Genomic DNA, 23,354 nt, shown 5'->3' on the forward strand with positions numbered 1-23,354 from the left:
TATTGTTGAACGCTTGTCATAATCAACGTCGTTGCAAGTTCCTGGTAGGCGTCGAAATTTCGACGTCCATCTGACAAGGATGCTTTACACCCGATGATATTCTTTAGATGAATGAGCAATCATGGCTGCCATTGGAAGAGTTCAGGATGTCATCGGAATTCCGATGTTAGATGGCACCATTTGAATTATCGACAACTTCATTTGTTGGCAGTCCGATGAAAAATAGTCAAAATTCCGACGATAGGCCATCAGAAATCAGCCCCAAATGTACTAGTGGGTGAAGGATTACTGCAATATTGTCTCCACTCTGATTCTGCACCAACTGCCTTTACTATCCGCAACTCATGCTTCGCACTCTGATACTTGCTTGACTATCATCTCTCTTAAACATTATCATACTCATATCACATATTTCCATATATATACCAGAAGATTCACACACTAGAATAATGTGTAGGCCTATCTCAACACGTTATCTAATAAAGCCATGAATATAAATATGATAACCAAGTCAGCCTCTACAAGATATCTATATGCATCCTTGTACATAATTCATTCACCAATGTACATACTTTAATTACCAGAATGGGATAGGGGTCATCTGGACCCATAGAAACTGACCCATAAACTCAAAACTCCAAACATAACATCTCCAAACTCCAAGACTACGCATACCATAGATACTAAACCACGGGACATGAAAAAGATGCATCTTCCATAACCAAAAATAGCTGATACTGAAACACATAATGAATACCAGAACCAATGTAAACACAACTTAGAATTTTGGGTACAAGGATCTTTCGAAAATAACTCCAACATATCAACTACATCTTACTGAATCACATCTTGAAGCAACACCAGAACTTGCATCACCTTCTTATAGAAAAAATTGCACATACCAATTTCATATTGCACACAACATCTGGACCAAACCGGATAACTAACTTGACATCAATATACTGCATATACCATCTGGACCCAACCGGATAACTAGATTGACATCAATGACAATAATATTCACACAAGTCTACCAGATTATGTTGTGGCCATGAACGATGTTTAATTAGGAGATGTTTACCATGATTTCTTGGAGTGCTTAGTTACAAAATTTAGTGGGATCTTTGATAGGGATGTGGATTCATCATTAATGAGGATTGTTATCTTTATGTGATTTGGAGATAGAGACATCTTGTTTTTCCATGGAGGATTCTTGAGTCTTTGGTGAGGTATCATTTTATGATATGTTACTTGGAGCATATGATCCTCCTTTGAGGAGATGTTAGATCATGATGCCATGTTTATGTCCTTGATTGCATAGTTGGAACTTTGACAATGGTTGTTGATTCTCTTTGGTTTTTAGTATCAAGCATTTACTTGGAGCTTCATGATTTTATAGGGTTGCATTTAAATTTAGCATGGATTGATTGGCAGATGCTCATGGAGACTATAAAGACTCAAGGGTTAGACTATGAGATCTCATTTTTTGGGGGATCATGCGTTCAGATGGTTACTCTTTAATTATGATTTCAATAAAAATACCAATGAGCCTACACTTGGTTATGGATGTGAATCTATTATAGACCTAAAGAGAATATTGTCATTTATTAAAAGCTTTATTGTTCGGTGTTGTGTTCTTATGGCAATCTTGTATCCCTCTCTCGGTCTACTCAATAGGTGAATGATCTAAGAGGTATTGCCAAACTAGTTATTGGATGCATTTTTTATTTTTGTTTTATTTTCTCATGTGAGATAGTCTTGAATATAATAGTTATGAGGAATTGTTAAGAAGAAGATACATGGTTTTATGGATTTTTATTATTCTCCTTTTTTTTGGTCTTGAGCTATGGATAGTTTTGAGGACTCGTTTGGAGAGTTACAAGAAGGGTTTTTGGATCTAGGCATATTCCCTTTGTTGTAGGAGTGGTTGATTTGTTTGATCTACCTTTTGAATGAGAGGTTTGCATCTATTTTTACCATGTTTCATTTGATTTGAAAGTTATTTGCTAATGTCCTTTTAGTATGAAATGGTGAAGGAGATATTACCTTAACACATCTTGGTACATGTTCATGCAAAAAACATATGATTTAGTTTCCAGGTTCTCTCTTTAGTCTTGTTCTTCTTCATCATTATTTTGTGTTGATATGGTTGAGTGCAAAGAACATGGGAGAGATATGGAGATTGGTGTTGAGAGAGGTACTGTAACATATTTTTTTGTAGGATTTGGAAATTAATGCATGTTTCCTTGACACTATGTGATAGAGGAATCAACCACATCCTCTACATATGTGAAGTAATATAGATAGACTTGATATTCTTTCATCTATTTTAGATTTAACACTACTCCTACAATGGGAGTTTATGGATATATATATATATATATATTTGGTTATCCTCTTTGATATATTTTTTTGTTGATTACTATTGTGATTATGAGTTTGCAAGTTTTAGTTTTGGATATACGGGTTATGCAGTTGTGTAAATTGATCACCTATTCAGTTGTAGGGGGATGACTGATGTTAGCTATCTATATCTACAAGATTGCTTTATTGTTGATGCAAAAAAAATTAGTTGACCTTTTTTGTGGTTATTTGTGCATTGATATGTTCATTGAGATAGGAGGACAAATATATAGATATTGTTAGTAGCAACTAAGAAGGAAGACTGAAAACGGGGGGCTGAATCAGTCTTCACTAGAATATCAAACTTAATCACAAAACATAGATATAATAAACTGTAGTAATAAAAAGGATAAGCAAATTAAAAGCATGACACACAACACCAAGATTTTGATGTGGAAAACCTGGTTAAGGGAAAAACCCCGATGGGAACCTACCCACAGTAAGATGATACTCTGTAGTAGTATGTGAAAATATTACAATGGGGAATACACATGCATTCAGGCACACTTCCTAGAGCTCATTGCTCAAATATAATGGCCCGGAAGGCTACAACCCTTAGGGAAGTCTCATTGACTTACAATAAGATTTAGACTACAATCTAAAAGAAATGAACTGAAAGAATAGCATCTCCCAATGCTTGATTACAATTCCGGTTAAGCACAGATGTCTACCCTGCAACACCAATCTCTCCTAAAAATAAACACCGAAGGATAAATCACTTGTTCGCACATAAACTTCTCTCTGATAATGCAGACATAACATCAATCACCAAATTACATGATAATATCACCTATATATACAAATCATCAACTCTAATAACAAGGCCGGCTATACCCTCAACCCTCAATTACAAAATTAAAACACATGAAACAAAGATCAACCATCAGACCAATATAATGGTTTGCATAGCATAGCATGGTCCTAAAATAAATTCCCAAACACTCAACTCCACCAGAAATAATGCCAAGATCAACTGCAACACGCTACACAACCAGGAAAACAACATAACACGAAGAATCATCATCGGTAGATAGAAACTACCCAAAATTTGCACAACGATCAATGTGAATCATAAAAAGAAATAGGACACAACTAGGAAACACCAGCAAGCATGCTAGAATCATCAAGAATAGTTGCACCAACACCACTTATCAAATCTTCATCGGTCAACATCTAAAAGCTCAAGAACACAACCAATCAACAACTGCCACGAAGAAAGATAACTTGCAAAGAACCAAATCACGATCCATTTGAAATGAAGATACACAAGACCATCCCAAGCAATATCCCAAAATCACAACTTAAGATCTGATCACACTAGAATATACTAGAGGATATATACCAAGCTTTGGAAAACAGTGATCAACAAAACAAAACAACAAACCAATTTACGATCACCAGAATAATACACAAGAATATGTTGACATCAATGACAACAACATATCCTAGCAGTAGCAATGACCAAAAATATCCAACAATCTCCCTCTTTGGCATTGATGACAACATATGAATATGAAAAATAATCAATGCAAAGAAAGAAGATATCTCCAACAAATTCCCCATAAGATCAAGACATATAAAGCAATTTTTCACATGATCTCTCTCCCCCTTTGACAATAATGCCAAAGATCTCAAAACTAAAAACCAAAATCTCTCTCCCCCAAAATAGAAACATGAGTCTCAGAATTTTTTCCAAAAACATAGAGTACTCCAGGAAAGGAGCAACATCAATTCACCAATCTGGATAAAAGAATAAGACTATGAAGTCCATCAGACTGATGCAACTTAATGCATCTAGTTCTCATCAAGAGGGGTGGATAGCCCTAACTTGTCTTTCAAGTAGACAAATGTATATGCAGGAAAAGGCTTAGTGAAAATATCAACTATTTGTTCCTTTGTAGATACATACTCCAACTTCACCTTCTCTTCATTGACTTGCTCTCTCAAGTAATGATATTTGATTGACACATGCTTAGTCTTTGAATGTTGCACCAGATTCTTTGACATGTTAATAGAATTGGAATCATCACAGTATATAATAGTAGGCTCATCATAAATAACTTTGATATCCTTCAACATTTGCTTCATCCAGACTATCTGAGTGCAATTACTAGCAAAAACAATGTACTCAACTTTAGCAATAGATAAGGACACTGAATCTTTTTTTCTTGCTAGCCAATGAAACCAATTTCTTACCCAAAAATAATCCTCCACTAGTATTTCTCTTCCAGTCATCAAAATCACCAGCCCAATCAGTATCAGTGTAGGCACATAACATGAAATCATCATTCCGTAGATACCATAAACCATAGTCTATAGTTCCCTTCAAGTATCTTAATATCCTCTTCACAGTACTGACATGACTCTCTATCAGATCAAATTGATATCCAGTAGCCATGCACACAACATGCATAATATTTGGCCTAGTCTGAGTAAGATATAGCAGTCCACTAACCATAGATCTATACAAACTCTGATTAGCTTTCAGAGATTTATCATTCTTAGATAATTTACAACCAATCACCATAGGAGTTCCACCAGTTTGGAGTCATCTAACCCAAACTTCTTCAACAATTCCTTCACATACTTAGTTTGAGATATGAATATACCTTTTCTAGTCTGTGAAATCTGCAAAATTGAGAAAAAATTCATCTCACCAATCATACACATCTCAAATTCTTTTTATATATCACCGACAAACTTCTTGCTCAAGATATCATTACCTCCAAAGATAATATCAACAACAAAGACTTCAACAATCAGGATGTTATCATTCTCTATCTTAAAGTACAAATTACTGTCAGCAACACCTTTAGTAAATCCCAATTTCAACAAATATTTATCTAATCTAGCATACCAGGCTCTAGGGGCTTGTTTCAATCCATAAAGATCTTTCTTCAACCTCCATACCATATCTCCATCATCTGATAGTGAAAATCCACCAGGTTGCTCAATGCAGACTTCTTCCTCAAGATCACCATTCAAAAAGGAATATTTGACATCCATATGATATACCTTAAATTCTTTATAAGTAGCATAAGAAAGCAATAGTCTAATAGCTTCAAGTCTGGCCACCAGAGAAAAGGTCTCCTCATAGTCAATTCCTTCTTTCTGAGAATATCCTTTGCAAACCAGTCTAGCTTTATTTTTGACAACTTCATCGACTTCATTCAATTTGTTCCTCAATACCCATTTGGTACCAATAATGTTTTGAATACAATTCTTTCCTGAATACACTTGGCTTCATTCAATTTGTTCCTGAATACCCTGAATACCCATTTGGTACCAAGAAATTTGTGCGGGAAAAGTGGTGCAAAGAAACGAAAAATTTGGTTTCAAAAAGGTCCACACACCAATGGGACTCTTGGTGAAATTTATGGAGCTATATTGAATAGCTCAACTCCCCAAGGGATGTTCCATTATTCTCTATCTCACAAGATCCCTCAAGTCAATGCCTTTACTCTTAGATCACTGAGCAAAGTGACTTCAGGTATGACAACTCCAAGAATGAGGGATGTTTGATCAACTTAATATAAATGCATTCCTAGTTATGCATGATATTAAATCTAATATGATTTAAAATAGCATGGATATGATGATAAGATAAAGGATTAGTAAAGCCTATCCTAACATGATATACTAGTCTAATATGAATGTTCTATGATAATGGAAATGCTTCTTAAAATGCTTATTAAGATGATTTCTATTCAAAGAGAGGCTAAATGCTTGATTTAAAATGATTATAGATTAGATTCATAAAACTTGGATATATTTAGCAAAATGTCTATAAGTTTGATACTAAAGACCTGGTGTAGACACTTAAAAATAATTATTTTAATTATTTTTAATTCCTCGTATAATTAATTAATTAATTATGTTAATTCAAATTCCTCTCAATATTAATTAAATATAATTAATATTGTCACTATAGCATATGATTGATTTATTTAATAAATCAATCCCTTTCTTTATTCTTCTAAAAAAATCAAATCCTCACAAATCTTCCTCTTAGCTAATTAATTTCAATTAATTAGTTAACCTACATGATTACTACAAATCATCTTCTTAATTCATTCTTCTAGAAACTCCCTAAACTCACTTAGCATTATTCTTCTAATTTTTTATTTCCTCCACTCATTCTCTCTCCTAGTCAAATTCTCCTACAAATATTAATCCCACCTAACATTTCCTCTAATCCCCCTCCTAATGAGTCGTTAATGGTTAATCATCATGATTAGTCATGAAGTCAACTCTTTGTCCTTTTCATCTAGCCACTAGCTTTAAATGCTCTTTTCCTAGGTGAACGTAAGATTTTTGAAATCACAGATTCCTCTAGGCATTCCCTCTCCCAAGGAATTTTTAATTCTTTTTTATTCCTCCAATCCCCATAATATCCTTTTTTGGAGAATTTTTAATTCCTCCTATGCATCTTGTGGAGTGTGGAGATACGAAATGCCTTTAAAGCATATTTCTTGGTCTCCACACCCTCTCTTGGACCTTGTGTGAGCTCACAAGTAAATCTTATCCTTTCATCTCAAATTCATCCTAGCCATCCATTTTCCTCTCCTCTTCCTATAAAATAGGGCTCCATCCCTTCATTCTAAACATCTTGAAATCCAGTAAGTTTATGCTACCCTTTTGGGCCCAGGAAATCATCTTGGCAACTTGACCATCTCATCCTTATCATTTTTCAAATCCATTCCATTTGTGCACAACATTGGAGAGCCATCCACATCCAGCAATCAAAGGAGCACATCAAGTGGAGCATTATCAAGGGGCGCCTTCACTTCATCAATCTCAATCTGAAGGAGAAGGTAAAATAGCAAGGTGAAATGGTCTTTTAATGATATTTTAGCATTCTACATGTTTATTTCGTTATGTTAGGTAAAATCCACTTTTTGAAGCCCAAAATCCCATATTTCTCTATTTTTAGGGTTTGCCATAACTTCTTCCCCTTTTATCCAATCACCTCCAAATTTTTTTCATACTATCCATCTCCAACTTTTGCTTCTTTGTCCCTCTTGGATAAATTTTTCCCATTCCTTCATCTCTCCTCCAAAATCCCCATTTTTCGCTTGCCTATCCCTTGGAAAGTGGCAAAAACCTAGTCAAACCCCATTTACCCATCAAAGCTTTCTTCAAATCCACATTTGTCATTAGTAAAAAAGTTTTTATTCATGTTTTTCTATTCATTCCCAAAAAATCGAAAAAAAAAAAAATTTAATATTTTTGGTCATTTTGTTGTTTTGCAGGACGCTTGTTGAAGACTCTGTTTTTTCAAACTACTAATCAAGTTGTTTTGCAGGACGCTTTTTGAAGACTCTATTTTTCAAACTACTAATCAAGTGGTTTTGTAGGTTGCCTAGCTGATTCAACCAAATATTGTGCATTTATTTAAATTAGGCACCTAGATATTAATTGAAATGGAATGAACCATTGTCTTATGTGTCTTTAAGAAAAGTGTAAAGGTAGGAAAGTATGCTCTCGTCTTACTAGACGATCAGAAATCCAGACCCTCCAACCTTTTCTTGTTTGATTGTGTGTTTACCTCTAGCGGGCCTGCCCTCCCAACTTTCTCTTTGAGAAGGTAAGAGGGGAACAACCCAAGTGAGTACACCTGGACCTGGGGTTCCCAACTCACTATAATAAATAGACCATTGACTACGAAAGGGTTAATGGTTGGGGCTATATGAGAGTTCACTCTCACATTGGGTGCTTAGTAGGATTCTAGAGATTTTAATCATGCTTGCATGACTACTAAGTTCTTGGTGCTTCGTTGGGCTATAGGCCTCAATTGCGCTTGCGCAACTTTGAAGGGTAGCTCCTAACGGGAAGACTTACTAAACACCTTGTTCATAGTGGCCAAAAACCTTCTAGTCACTCGTGCAGGAGGCTGGACCTCTGAAGCGGCCCATATTCTTACGGCCCTTAGTAGAGACACAAAGTTTGCCATGAGGAGTTTTCATGGGAATTGATGCTTAGCTGCCCCGAGAAGTGAGTGTCGTGGAGGGGAGCCAGTGGGGTCAAGCATCTAAGTGTCTGCTCTGGGTAAACGTAGATGGGAAACCAATTGGGATTCAATGACTATTGTCCTTGCCAGCCTTAAGAATGTTGTATATGAGCATGAGTGTCTTTGATATAATATGCATTTGATCACTGTGTTTTCTTTGTTTGATACATACTTGCCAAGAGTAGACTAAAAACACATCACTATCCCCAAACACTTTGCAAAAACATTTGTCAAGACACAAACAATTGTCCAAGTCATTACCCACACCAAGTCCAAAATTGCGTCAAAACTCTGTCCATCCCATATTTCATAAGCCTAATAGAGAAGCTAAGAGTTCGTCATCTCCATCAACATTCAAGTTTGTCCTTTGAAACACCAACTATCGTCCAAATCAGGGTGGTCGTATCCCTTCATACAACTTTCCATTTAAATTGATCCTTCATGTTCATACCAAAGACAACCTAGTTATCAAGTTTCTTCTAAACCATCACTACCATACTTTCTTCATCAATCATCCTCAAATTTCTTAAATCCTTTCATCCTCAAATTTCTTAAATCCTTTCATCACAAATTTCTTAAGTCCTTTCATCCTCAAATTTCTTAAATCCTTTCATCGCAAATTTCTTAAATCCTTTCATCACAAATTTCTTAAGTCCTCTCATCACATTTTTCCTAAGTCTTTTCATCACAAAAATCGTGTATGGTCGTCGCAACTCGATCCCAAAAGAAAAAGATGGCTGAACAACAATATGGCATGCCAGACATTGGTGTCCTATATGAAGATCCCACACAAGATCATACACAAAGTGGGCAACCTAGCAATCAAGATTAAAGTCAAAATCTTGACATGGTTAGCCAAGATGAACTTTGTCCAGAAGTGCAAACTTTCCTAGCGGATTCTTATAACCAAGATATGATGGAAAAGTTTATTAAACACAATCCTACTGTACTTCTGAAAACTCTCCTTGAACATGGAGCTCAACTTCCACCTGAATTTAATAGATCCACTCTCACCCAACAACCACAAGGAGACCTCGCTCCCACACAAAGTGCTGCACCTACTATTCAAACTCAATCAATTGCAGCCCCATCAATCATCCAGGCTCAATCAATGCCACCCGCGGTACCTCCCACCGTGGTCTCCATCCCACCTTCTTCCTCCTTACCATCCATACCACTATCAAATCCGATCTTATCCATTCTCCAACAAACTTCTATACCACCTCCTTCTATTCAACCACAAATTTCTATTCCACAAACTTCCCTTCCTGCCAACAATGTCGCAAATTTTATCTAGGCCATATTCAATCCCATCACAACAGTTGGCAGACTGCAACCAACTGTCCCTCAAACCCTAGTGACATCAGTCATCATATCCCATGTTCCCACCTCCTCATCATATCAATATATTGGTGGTGGTGTACCTTCTTTGGTTCATCCAATTCTTGGGGCAAATACACTTCATCATTATCAAAGCCCACAACAAGACCTCATCAAGGAAATTCAAGACATGAAGAATATTATCAAGGACATGAAACAAAGGACTAATAAAAGGAAAACTTACTCGTTTGAAGAGTTTTTCCCTTGTCCTTATGATCCATCTATATCAGTTGCACCATATCCCTTGGGATTTGAGATTCCTAAATTCACCAAGTACGAAGGCAAAGGAGACCCCCACAATCATGTTCAAGAATTCCACATCTTATGCCAGGAAGTCTCCTATAGTGACCTTTATCTTCGCAGACTCTTTCCCAAGAGTCTCACAGGAGACGCCTTGGCATGGTTCTCATCTTTACCACGAGGTTCCATTGTCTCTTTTCCAGACTTGGCATAAAAATTGTGGCCCACTATGCATACAACATGGGTAATGATGTTTCTATGATGGACCTATGTAATACAAAACAAAGGCCCGGAGAAACCTTCACAAATTTCCTACAAAGATGGCAACATCTTATCAAGAAATTCCAGTGGGACATGCCAAAACAACATCAAATTGAGCTATTCCAAAAGAACTTGGTGCCTGAACTTTCAAGACCTTTAATATCCCAATGCATCAAATCCTTCCAAAAATTGACCGATAAGGGCCTCGCCCTCGAATGTGTCTTGTTGGAAGAAGGAACCTTGAAACACTACCAGAAATCAACACAAAGTTCTTCCTCTTATTATAACGACAAGCCAAAATTCTGGCCCAAAAAGAAAAATGTGGTCAATGATGGTATAACTGATGTAAAGCGGGTCCAAACAGTGGCCGCTCCCCCAAAATCCACCACCAACAATCATCAATTCAACAACCAAAATCAATCCCAAAAACCTCACAACAATGTCTCAATCCAGGGACGACCACCCCGATTGAATAACAAAACTCCAAGAGAATTCACTCCTTTGGTTGAGCCTATTGAAGTGGTGTTTCAAAACTTGTCCAAGCAGGTGTAGTGGTTTTTCCAATCACTTGCCCATTTGACCCCAATCAACCTAAACCGAGATGGCATAATGAAAATGAGTATTGTGAATACCATCATATCAAGGGACATGATACATGAAAGTGTATGAAACTGAAGATCTACATACAAGATCTTATTGATAGAGGTGAGATTGAAGTAGCAAATGCAAAACCTGGTAATAATAATGAAAAACTCAAAATGTACCAGTAACCCTTCCCGAAGCATGATAAAAGAAAAGGCTCATCATCTAATGCAATGGGTTATGACTACGCTAATCATGTAACCGGTTTTGATTTTTTGGTAGGTCGCATTGAACCTGCAGACAATAATGTCAATGTCATAACCATCCAAGGAGTTAATCCTCCTTCTTCTCAAAGCAGACCAAATCCTGCTCGGATAGTCATTCAAGGCGCCACGCCTTCCACCTCCCATTTATAGAATGACTGCAATGCAACTACATGCCGAGGAAGAGTCACCTGGATATGAAAATGAAGAATGAGAGCTTTATTTATAGGGAAAATAGGGCAATGGATGGTAAAGATTGGATAATCCTAACAAGGGCCAGGATTGAAAGTTATCAATCCATATTTACAATTCTCACCAATTAAATGGTGACAATTGTCAATAAAAGATTGCTTGAGAAGAGATGTAACAAGCATTAAATGCTTGAGAAGACATGATGGTTACCTTAGGAGGTAAGGGTTAAGGTTAGGTTAGGGTTATCCATTGGATAAAACTTTTGTCTAAGGGGTAAACTCTTGTGCAAGGGTTAAAGGGATAACCAAGGGTAAAGCCATGAATGCTTGATGAGACCCTTGGGTTAGATGAAGATCGAGTTAGAGAGAAAGTCTCTAATCATGTAAGAAGGTTGAGTTAACCATTAATGGTTAGGAAGACTTTGCGGGTTAACTTGTTGAGGACATAAAGCCTTTAATGGTTTTCAAAGACTTTGAGGGTTTGAGAAGTGACTTTCCTTTGCTTAGGGATGTGACAATAATTAGGAGATGGATTAGGCTAAATTGGAAGTGATTAGAAGAATCTAGAAGGGGTTTAAGAGACAAGTGGGAGATGTAGGATTTTGCAAGTGGATGGAGGGGAATTTTAATTAAAATGAATTACTTTATTTCAACAAAAATAGATGCAACTTGCATAAATACAAGTGGGGAATTAAAATAAATAAATTAGATTTATTTACTTGCAAGGATCAATTTAATCAAATGTAAATTTAATTAAAAAGGGAGAAAGGGGAATTAATTAAATAAAGTGATTTATTTAATTAAAGGCTATGAAAGGGTTAGGCGAAATTAATTAAATAAATTAAATGATTCATTTAATCAAATAGATGAATGTGAATAATTTAATTAAATAGAAGAATGAGGTTAAAATTAATATTAAATATTCACCTAGGAAAGTGGTCATTTTTATACGTCTACATTTTGCCCCTCTTTGAAGTGACGTGTGTGCACATGTTGATTCAAAGGAAATTTTGCCGGATATGATACGCTAGATTTGATGAATGATATTGATGATGCCCCCTCAGTAGATGAATCAAGGATTTTGAAAATTTTATTGATTTGATGAGCGTTTTTGAATTAATTGCATTTTGAAATTTCGGTTGTGTTGAATGCAGTGTAATTGATTCATCTCCCGAAAAATGATGTTTGATAAGGTTAAAAGTGAGAAAATGAGCAAAATACATGCCCCACCTACTAACCCTTTTTGACTTTTACCCTATAAAAAGGTAAAAAGCGATTTTATTCTTATCATTTGCACATTTGTCTCCTTCTGATTGTGATAGCTTAGCTCTAACAAAAATATCAGTTCCTTATGCTTCTCACTAATTTGAGCGCATTCGTCGATACCGGAGGCCCATTGCGTATGGCCCACCTATAAGTTATCTAAATTTTGCCACATTTTTTAATTAATTTGTCGATTTTGATCACGTTTTTCATTTTTTGTTTTCAAATTTGCTATTTTAGCACGTAGGCGGTCTAGGGTAGTGCGTAGGGTAACCTAGCTAGGTCAACATCTTAGGTGCATTCTACGACACGTCACAGGTTTAGGATAGCGCATTTGATCTTTTAGTGCATAGGGTTGATAGGTGAGCGCGTGGTGGGTTTAGGATAACGCATCTAGTGAACTAGCATGTAGGGTAAGTAGGTTAGCGTGATGACAACCCCAGTTAGTGCATAGGTTAGTTTAGCGCTTAGAGTAAAGATTATAGCGCATTGGTGAAGGAGGATAACGCATAGTTAGCAGCTTAGCACATGGGAGGGATGTTGTGGCGCGTGGGTAAAAAAATGGGTAGAAAAGACTTGGAAGAATGCATCGTGAGGGGGATAGATGAGGTAGATGGCTTAGGAGTGGATAGGTGTCTGCTGAGTGTTTTGAGATGGGTTTGGAGCCAATGTTTTGCCTGCTGTGATGATGTCCGAGTATTGATATGATGATTAAGAGTCTACTGAAATTGCTTTTGTTATGAAGTGCCAAGCTGATTGATTGTTTTGAATGAGGATCCTATTTTTCTGTTGATGTGGATCTTTGATTTTTGCCTTGCAATATGAATTTGATGTCGGATATAAGTTCTGATTCGTGATCTCCGATATGATTCTCGATGTGATGCTTGCATTATGGATTTTGAATTGCTTGCATTATGGATTTTGATATGATTTCTCGATATGATGCTTGCATTATGGATTTATGATATGAGTCTGTGATTTTCGATATGGTGCTTGATTTTCAATATGGGCCAGATTGTTGATATCGGTCTCTCATATGATGCTTGCGTTATGGATCTTTGATTTTCGATATGGGTCATTGATTTTCAATATGGTGCTTTGATTTTTGATATGGGTCATTGATTTTTGATATGGGTCATTGATTTTCAATATGGTGCTTTGATTTTTTATATGGGTCTTTGATTTTCAATATGGGTCTTTGATTTTTGATATGGTGCTTGATTTGATGTTTCTTTGTTTCAAGTTGATTTTATTTTGATTGGATATATCAGATAGATGTGGGAACTGATGATGGACATTTGTTGTTTTACAGGCACATCTTGGTGTACTCTAGTCACGAGAGCGATTTTTGCAACCATGGTCATTGATTCCACGATTATCACAGGTTGATAGGGATGTGATTGAGAGATGCGGTTTGACTTCTTTACTAGACATGCCTTGGTATATCGTTAACCGAGGTTTGTTGACAGATTTGGTGGAGAGGTGACATAGTGACATGAACACCATCCATTTGGCTACTGGCGAGATAACAGTCACACCTGAGGACTATTATCGCATTCTATGGATTTTGATTGTGGGGGCCTTGTTGCCATATGAACAGACTGAGGGGGGTGGGACAAAGGCTCTCCGTCACATCTTCTGGGATGATTATATCTGTGGATATGAGGTCCCATGGTAGGATTTTGTGGATCTGGATTATGCTCATTTACCCTCTGTTCTAGTAGGTTTCATTGGTGGATTTTTGTGTCCCGACCGTAGGTAGAAGGGACTAGCTGTGGGATGGGGATTGGTTTTGGAGGATATGGCTACTCAAGGATGCAGGTTTGCATGGGGGTCTTTCACGTTAGCGCACCTTTACAGGGAGCTACACCAGGTACTGTATCTAGGATACAACAGTTTGTTAGTAGGAGTGACATTATTACAGGTGTGCGCCTGGGAGCATATTCTTGCAGCGAGGCCACTTGTAGATAGGGATAGGTCGATTGGTTGAGCATATACGTATGGGTATACATGTATAGTTGTCTAGCATAAGCTGGGCAAACTAGAGCACTGGCGGAGAGTATTGGATGATATTGATACGGTCATCTGGAGACCGTATATGGATTCCGAGGTGTGGGCTGAGGACGAGCTAGAGATTCCCTATGTGTATATGTCTAGATATTTGATTGGGCAGATGCCCTTTATCATTGAGCGATTTTTGCATAGTCATGTGCAGCGGTAGTATGGGAGACAACAGGGAATACCACAAGGAGTGTACTTATATGCTCACCGGAGACAGGATGTGCCTGAGTGGGGCCCACAATGGATAGTGTAGTAGCAGTAGAGGAGTACATGACATTGGCAGGCTAGATCTGGGAATATGGAGCTAGGGTTGTTGATGCGGGGATGACAAAGGAGTTCTTGACCTACTTTGTGGCACATGCAGTGGTATAGATATCGGATCCAACAAAGATGTTACCTGCTATTGATGATGAGGATGATGAGAAGCCAGAGAGGTGAGGGGGAGTTAGACAGAGAGATGAGGAGGGAAAGGAGGTTAGAGAGGGAGGTGGGGATGGTGGAGGAGGTGATGGAGGAGGGGGAGGAGGAGGAGGATTCAGTGATAGAGGAGGTTTTGGGAGCGATAGAGGATGAGATAGAGGACAAGGAGGGGATGGAGGGAGAGGAGGAGGACTTCTCCTTGGTGTTGGTGGTGTGGGTAGGGTAGGTGTTGTGTTAGTGGCAATGGGGGGTATAGAGGATGATAGGAGACCCGCCCAAAGGAGGAGATCAAATGTTCTACCTCCACTGGTGCCTCAGACAAGGAGAGGTATGGGTGGGACCATGACACAGGTACCCATTTAGATTAGGGTACCCACCCATCAACATGACTCACAAATTAGATCCCTACAGGTCAAATTGTAATAGCTACAGGCATGGGTGCTAGCAGAGTAGTGCCAGATTACACAGATTATGACAGAGCGGGATACAAAGAGAGAGCGTTGGGGCTAGGATGAGGAGCTTGCAGAGAGATTGCAGAGAGCGACAGGTGGTGCCTTGATGTGGGACACATTGAGGGAGATATGGTACACGACCAAGGAGGTTGAGTACTACAGGTGGTTATATGAGGAGCTAGTCCCTAGAGAGCATAGAGCTCCTAGCTCTGCAGCTAGTCGATCTGCTCGGAGTCAGACGGGGATAGAGAGCAGAGGTGTTACGGGGCCTTCTCGACGTGATCCACCCAGGGGAGATCCAAGAGATGGGACATCTGCTGCAAGACCATCAACCTCAGTAGATAGTCATACCTAAGAGACTTGTCTCTGTTGTATTTTGATCATTTTATTATATTTTGACAGACATGATACCTCTTGTACATTTCAACCATTTGGATATATATATATGGCACCGATTTCTCTGATTCACATGTGATTTGTTATGGATGATGATTTATGACATGCATTGATATGGTGCTGCTATGATGATGATGTAATGCTTAGATAGTAATGCTTAGATAGTAATGCTTTTGATTTTGATTATGATGTATGAGCTATAATGATGAAAATATGATGATGCTTTGTTTATCTTGATTTTGTTGATGTATGATATGATAATGCTGTGAGATGTATCTTGAAAATGAAATATATAATGATGTGAAATTAATGTAAGATGAAAATGTGATATGCAACTAAATGCAAGTTTAAAATGATATACAACTAAATGCAAGTGTAAAATGATATGCAACTAAATGATCACCCTCATTTTCTCATTGTCATTCTTGTTTAGTCACTTGTGTTTGCTTTGTTTTTGTTTGTCATCATTGATATTTTGATATGTTGGAAGTTTATACAAGCATAATGGTATACATGGAATTTGATATTGCAAGACGACACAAGCGTCGAGGTATAATTAAACCAAGATGACCTGAGTGTTTTATGTGTAAAATAGACAAGAGTTAACCATTTGTAGGTGCAAAGTGGAACAATGTCTTCAATGATATATTTCCAATCATGTCTCAAGACAAATTTGCATCGTACAAGTGATCGCCTCACAGACAGAAAACAAAAAAAATATCAAACTCCCTCGCTACTTTCTCTAGCTCGATGCATCGTTGAGAAATTCAGGGGATCCAATGATTCAAAAATTTAAGATGCAAAATAGTCAAAACTTCATGCGAGATGTAAACAAATTATAATTCAGAAAATAATCCATCATGTGTGTGTTGAAGTTGTTAATTGGATCAGTGTCTTGTTTTCTTGGCTGATGAGCTATTGTTGACATGGTTTCCTTAGCGCACTGTGATTCTTGTTTACTTGTTGCTGGAATGCTTGAAGTCAGAGGAATGCTACCCCTAGTTATAGATATTTATCAATGTGGATATACATAGTGATTACCAAACCATGGTGGGATATGATGAATTGATCTTCAGATAATCAAGGACAGTGACTATGCTCGGTATGTTCGGGATAATGCTACGTAAAAAGTGTTGGGCGATGGCCATTAGCTTTTGACTTTGGATGTAAAAGATATGAGTAGTGATAGATAAAGGAGCCGTTCCCTCACAAATAGTGCATGTTGCCAGGTTTTCACCATTTGTTTTTATTGCACCTTTTTTGTTGTTTTTCTAATTTTTTTTTGTATTTTTCTTATTTAAAAAAAAAAAATTAATTTTTTTGTATTTTTTTTTCACTTTTTCCATGCATTAGGCCACTCAAGTGTATAATTTCTTCAAATGGATGATGTTGGTTGGTTCATCGAGCACATCTCCTTCTGAAGTTGTTAGCTAATAGGTGCCTGATCCGTAGGCTGATATGATAGCATATGGACCTAACCAGTTAGTTTCAAACTTGCCCTTCTTTTCTTGATCCTGTTGATTTCTGGGACTTTCTTTGAGTACAAGATCACCGACTTTAAAAATCTTAGGGATGACTCTGTGATTGTAGCTTATGCACATGTGTTGTTGGTATGCTTTAAGATGATCATATGCATGATGTTGTTTTTCATCTAGAAGATCTAGTTCCTGCAGTCTATTTACCCGATACTCCTCATCTAGTATGAGGCCTTTCAAAGATACTCTGAGTGATGGAATTTCTACCTCAAGAGGTAAAATTGATTCTGATCCGTACACCAATGAATATGGTGTAGCCCCTGTAGGTGTCTTGATGCTAGTCCTGTATGCCCAGAGTGTCGGATTGAGTTGTACATGCCAATCCTTACCCGCATCATTTATTATTTTCTTTAGGATTTTTAAGATTGTTTTATTTGATGCCTTTGCTTGACCATTCCCTTGTGGGTAGTAAGGTGTAGAGAAGTAATGTTGGATTTTGAATTGCTCACATAGTTCTCGCACATCCTAATTTTTTAAGGGATGCTCGTTGTCTGTGTTGATGGAACTTGGAATGTCGTATCTGCAAATTAGATAATTGAGAATAAATGAGGCAATCTATTTTCCAGTTACTGTGGTCATTGGGACTGCTTCAATCCATTTTGTGAAATAGTGATAAATAAAGGAGCTGTTCCCTCACAAATAGTGCATGTTGCCAGGTTTTCACCATTTGTTTTTATTGCACCTTTTTTGTTGTTTTTCTGATTTTTTTTGTATTTTTCTTATTTTAAAAAAAAAATTAATTTTTTTTGTATTTTCTTTTCACTTTTTCCATGCATTAGACCACTCAACTGTAGAATTTCTTCAAATGGATGATGTTGGTTGGTTCATCGAGCACATCTCCTTCTGAAGTTGTTAGCTGATAGGTGCCTGATCCGTAGGCTGATATGATAACATAGGGACCTAACCAGTTAGTTTCAAACTTCCCCTTCTTTTTTTGATCCTGTTGATTTCTGGGACTTTCTTTGAGTACAAGATCACTGACTTTAAAAATCCTAGGGATGACTCTATGGTTGTAACTTCTGCACACGTGTTGTTGGTATGCTTTAAAATGATCATATGCGTGATGTCGTTTTTCATCTAGAAGATCTAGTTCCTGCAGTCTGTTTACCCGATACTCCTCATCTAGTATGAGGCCTTTCAAAGATACTCTGAGTGATGGAATTTATACCTCAAGAGGTAAAATTGCTTCTGATCCGTACACCAATGAATATGGCATAGCCCCTGTAGGTGTCTTGATGCTAGTCCTATATGCCCAGAGTGCCAGATTGAGTTGTACATGTCCTTACCCACATCATTTATTATTTTCTTTAGGATTTTCAAGATTGTTTTATTTGATGCCTTTGCTTGACCATTCCCTTGTGGGTAGTAAGGTGTAGCGAAGTAATGTTGGATTTTGAATTGCTCACATAGTTCTCGCACATCCTAATTTTTTAAGGGATGCCCGTTGTCTGTGATGATGGAACTTGGAATGTCGTATTTGCAAATTAGATAATTGAGAATAAATGAGGCAATTTGTTTTCCAATTACTGTGGTCATTGGGACTGCTTCAATCCATTTTGTGAAATACTCTGTCGCACTGATAATAAACTTGTGTCCATTTGAAGAGGAAGGATGAATTTTCCCTACTAAATCAAGTCCCCATTGATAGAAAGGCCAAGATGTTGTAAATGGCTGCAACTTCTATGTTGGTGCATGGATAACATTCCCATGAATACTCTGAAATATCCTCATCTCTCTTGATATAATATTTGCTGCCAAATACTTTGAAATATCTCACAGTAGGAACATGACCAAATGAAATCTCATAAGGGGTCTTATCGGTATCTCCTTTGATGTGAACTCTGTTGATTGTGTAAACAACAGTTCTAATGGCTTCTTTCTAGTAGATCTTCAAAATATTTCCTTCAATCAACATAGTCCTTGTAGCATCCAAGACAGTTATGCTCTTCCTCTCAACAACTCTATTTTGCTGAGGGGTTCTAGGAGCAGATAATTGTCTTCTAATCCCATGCTTCTCATAGAATGAATTGACTCATCGGAATAGAATTCTCCATCTTTGTCGAATTTAAAACACTTCGCCTTCAATCCAAACTCAGTCTCAACCTTTGATTTGAATATCTTGAACTTGTCCAACACTTTTGATTTCTCCTTCAAAAAGATAGCCCGCATCATCCTAGAATAATCATCAATTAGCAGTATAAAATATCTATCACCCTACACACTTCTAACATTTGTAGGTCCACATAGGTCAGTATTAACAAGATCTAGCAATCCTTCTGATGTATATTGTTTGCTTTTGAAAGAAATCCTTGTTTTCTTACCCAATTGACATTCCTTACATACCGAATTAGCAAGCTTAACAATCTTAGGCAGATCTCTAACATCATGTGTAGAACTGATCTTAATCATTGAATCAAAATTTACATGACACCTTCTCCTATGCCACAACCAACTCTCATCAATTTGAGTAATCAAACAAATTTTCTCACCAGTATTCAAATGAAAAAATGTTACCTTCAATCTTAGTTCCTGATGTAATCTCTATACCAGAGGCATTTAAGATCTTGCATTTTCCATCCTTGAATTGTAGATCATAACCTTTATCAACCATTTGTCCAACACTCAAAATATTATGCTTCAAACCTTCAACATACAAGACATCATCAATGTTATGCTTATTATCAAAAGAAATAGAACCTCTCCCATGGATCACACAAGCTTTGTCATCTCCAAATCTAACTATTCCACCATCATATCTTTCTATACTCACAAATTTTATTTATCATCGGTCATATGATGTGAACAACCACTATCAATTACCCATTCATCATTCTCTTCAACTTTAGCAACTAAAGATTTTTCCTCAATACTATAGATAGTGGAGTCAACAGGTACAAGTCCATCTTCCTTAATGACAAGAAATACAACTTCATCTCCTTCCAATTCTTCTTTTGTAATACCTTCATCAATAGCATAATAATAGTTCTTCTAATTCCTATACTTCTAGTTAGACTTGTAGGGCTTATCATACTTCTCATGCTTTTCATATCTATCATTCCTATCATGCTTATCAAACTTATCATGCCTGTCATACTTGGCCATTCTCTCCGGGCATCTAGAAGCAAAATGTCCTATCTTATTACAAGAGAAACATTTCAAAGGAAACTTTCCATCATACTTACTGAAACCTTTAGGAAATCTCTAGGCAATTAGTGCTTCAAGTTCAGAAAGAGACTGATTTCTTGATTTGATAGGAAATATGTGGAAGTTTATTATAGGGATTTAGCTCTCCTGAAACAGTCGGGTCACGCGGATACATTTATTAATGAATTTCAGCGTATAGCAGTGATGGTACCAGATATGTCTGATAGGAGGGTAGTTATTCTCTTCATAGAAGGACTTCATGAGAGAAACCGTGGTTTAGTCAAGGATTTGAAGCCTAAGACTTTGCAGGAGGCTATTCAGCTCACGTTAGAGTTGGACACCACTCCTCCATCCTCCACTTTTCAACAAAACAAAAACTTTCCCAGGAACTCCAAACCCTTCCAGATGCCTTTTAATCCATAGAAGGGTAACACATATTCTCCTAGGATTGATCAAGAGACTAGGAATGAATTAAGGAGAAATTAACTGTGTTTTACTTGTAAGGAACCTTGGGAACCGGGTCATAGATACCCTGGTAAAGGAAAAGCTCATCTCATTAAAGTGAGCTCAGATGTGGAGGATGAGCACATACAGGACACTAATGATGAGGGAAAGAATATTGAGTCTCCCCAGATTGAGCTTGATGCTACTGATGCACATGCTACAACCAATGTTACTGATAGGGAGAAACACAAGAATTGGCTCAAATTGTGTGTTTGTAATCAATTTGGCTTGCAAGTTCCCTCAAAGGTGATTGTTGAAGGTTTTTCCACTTTTTAAGGTATTTTTTCTTTGATTTATTTCCTACTCTATGCTTCATACCAACCCTGAGATCTTCCTACCATGTTAGTTCTTATTTTCATTCATACTTGTTGTCAAGAAACACAAAAGTGCAACTTTGCTTCCTAACTCCAAACACCAAAATCACTCATTAAGAGTTGCAGGAGGTCTAGGAAATTGTATAACATCCTATTAGGCTTATTGAAACTCAGTTTGGTGATCTATTCAATTGTCTTCTTACCCGATTTGAAGACAAGCTCAAAACAGGGCTACAAGGAAAGAGCCCCAATTAGCCCTCCAAAACTGCTAAAATGCTTATAACTCCACAAACTGCCAAAACACTTCATGAAAACCTTGCATATCTAGATACCCTTTATGGATATCATTCAATTTTGTTCTATGAGGAGGTCTGACAAGACCGTAAAATTTCTATCCTATAAATGTGCCTAAAAACAAGGGTTTTCAAGGGTTGTGAGTCTTCAAACACCTTATCACCATTCCAAACTCTTCTTCAGACCACAAAATATTTTGAGAAGGCCTTTACCATCATTATAAATCCTTCCAAATTCCTTCCCTACAATCATAAATACAAACACTTGATGTGCAACCAAGTTTCAAGAGTTAAACTGCTCAAAAACCATTGTATTCAACACTTTGGCTACTCAAAATGCATTTCCAACAAACTATTCATTGGAAAATCCTCCCATCTGGTCTCAAATATCTTTCAAAACTTCATTCTACCTTAGGAAACCGAAAATGAGGTCCACTTGGTGGGGGTTTGCAAAGAAGCTTTGTTTTACACCATGAAAATTCACTAGCCAGACTATAGGAGCTCGCCTAGTAAGCAACAAAAACCATTTTATTTGTCATTGCCATAAAAAAAAAACTTGTATATACAAGAAGGCTATGCACATCAACTTGACTCTCAGAGGCCATGGAGAAAGAGCAAAGAAAATCAAGTTGCATCCATTGTTGAAGCCAAACCCTTACTCAACCGAGAACAGGGCTAAAACAAAATAATTTTGATACAATGTTAAAACTTCACACCAGCACACAAACCTAGGTGAGAAATATTTAACACAAATTCCCAAATGAATACAATACAGCCAAATGCTTAGGAAGTACGAACTGCTATAGCATATGGAGCAAAAATGCAAGAAAAGTGACAAAATTCTTAGTTTTTATATTGAATTCTTCTTGTTTTCAAATGCCAACATGATACAAATTTGTGTGAGGCTTTAAATAGACACTCACCACCCAAATCATGCCCGGGTATGGACCAATAAACCTTTTGCCTTATTTTTACAAATTTTCCAAAAATTGTCAAAATGTTGCTTGACAACTTTGACAATTTTTGGTATAATGAGCATTTTTTACTTGTGAGCCAAATAGACTTAACTCTACAATCTGAAATGGTTTTTTAGGACCATACAAACATGTTTCAATTCCTATCAAGGATTTATAAGGATTTTTGACCATATTTCCATATTTTGCCCATTCTAGGCTTACAAAGCATAAAAGGTCAAAAATTGACCAAAAACTCAAAAAACAACAAAACTAAGACACAAAGGACACTTAAACACACAAAATACACCCTTTGGACATAAAAAAGACCATTATTCACTAGGTGCTCCTACACCATACTCCCCCAAAGACAAAGAAGTCAAGTGACTCAGTTGGGCACCAATGAGGGATCAATTCCAGACTAAAGAAAGTCTGATTCAGATACTCAAATAGCCTTGGAGTCTGGTTTGTCCTTCCACTTGATCAAATGCTCCATATAGACATGGTGCCAAGTCTTTTTGAGAATCCTAGAATCCAAAATGTTTTCAACTTGAGGCATGGGTGTAGAAGGAAGAGACAGGTCTGAAAGTGATTGGTGAACATCCAAAACTCTCTCATCCTCCTTGGGAAGCTGCCCTTTGTATGCAACCAAATTTGCAATATTAAAGATAGGAGACAATGCAACATCA

This window comes from Cryptomeria japonica, chromosome 4, assembly GCF_030272615.1.
Source record: "Cryptomeria japonica chromosome 4, Sugi_1.0, whole genome shotgun sequence".
Taxonomy (NCBI): Eukaryota; Viridiplantae; Streptophyta; class Pinopsida; order Cupressales; family Cupressaceae; genus Cryptomeria; species Cryptomeria japonica.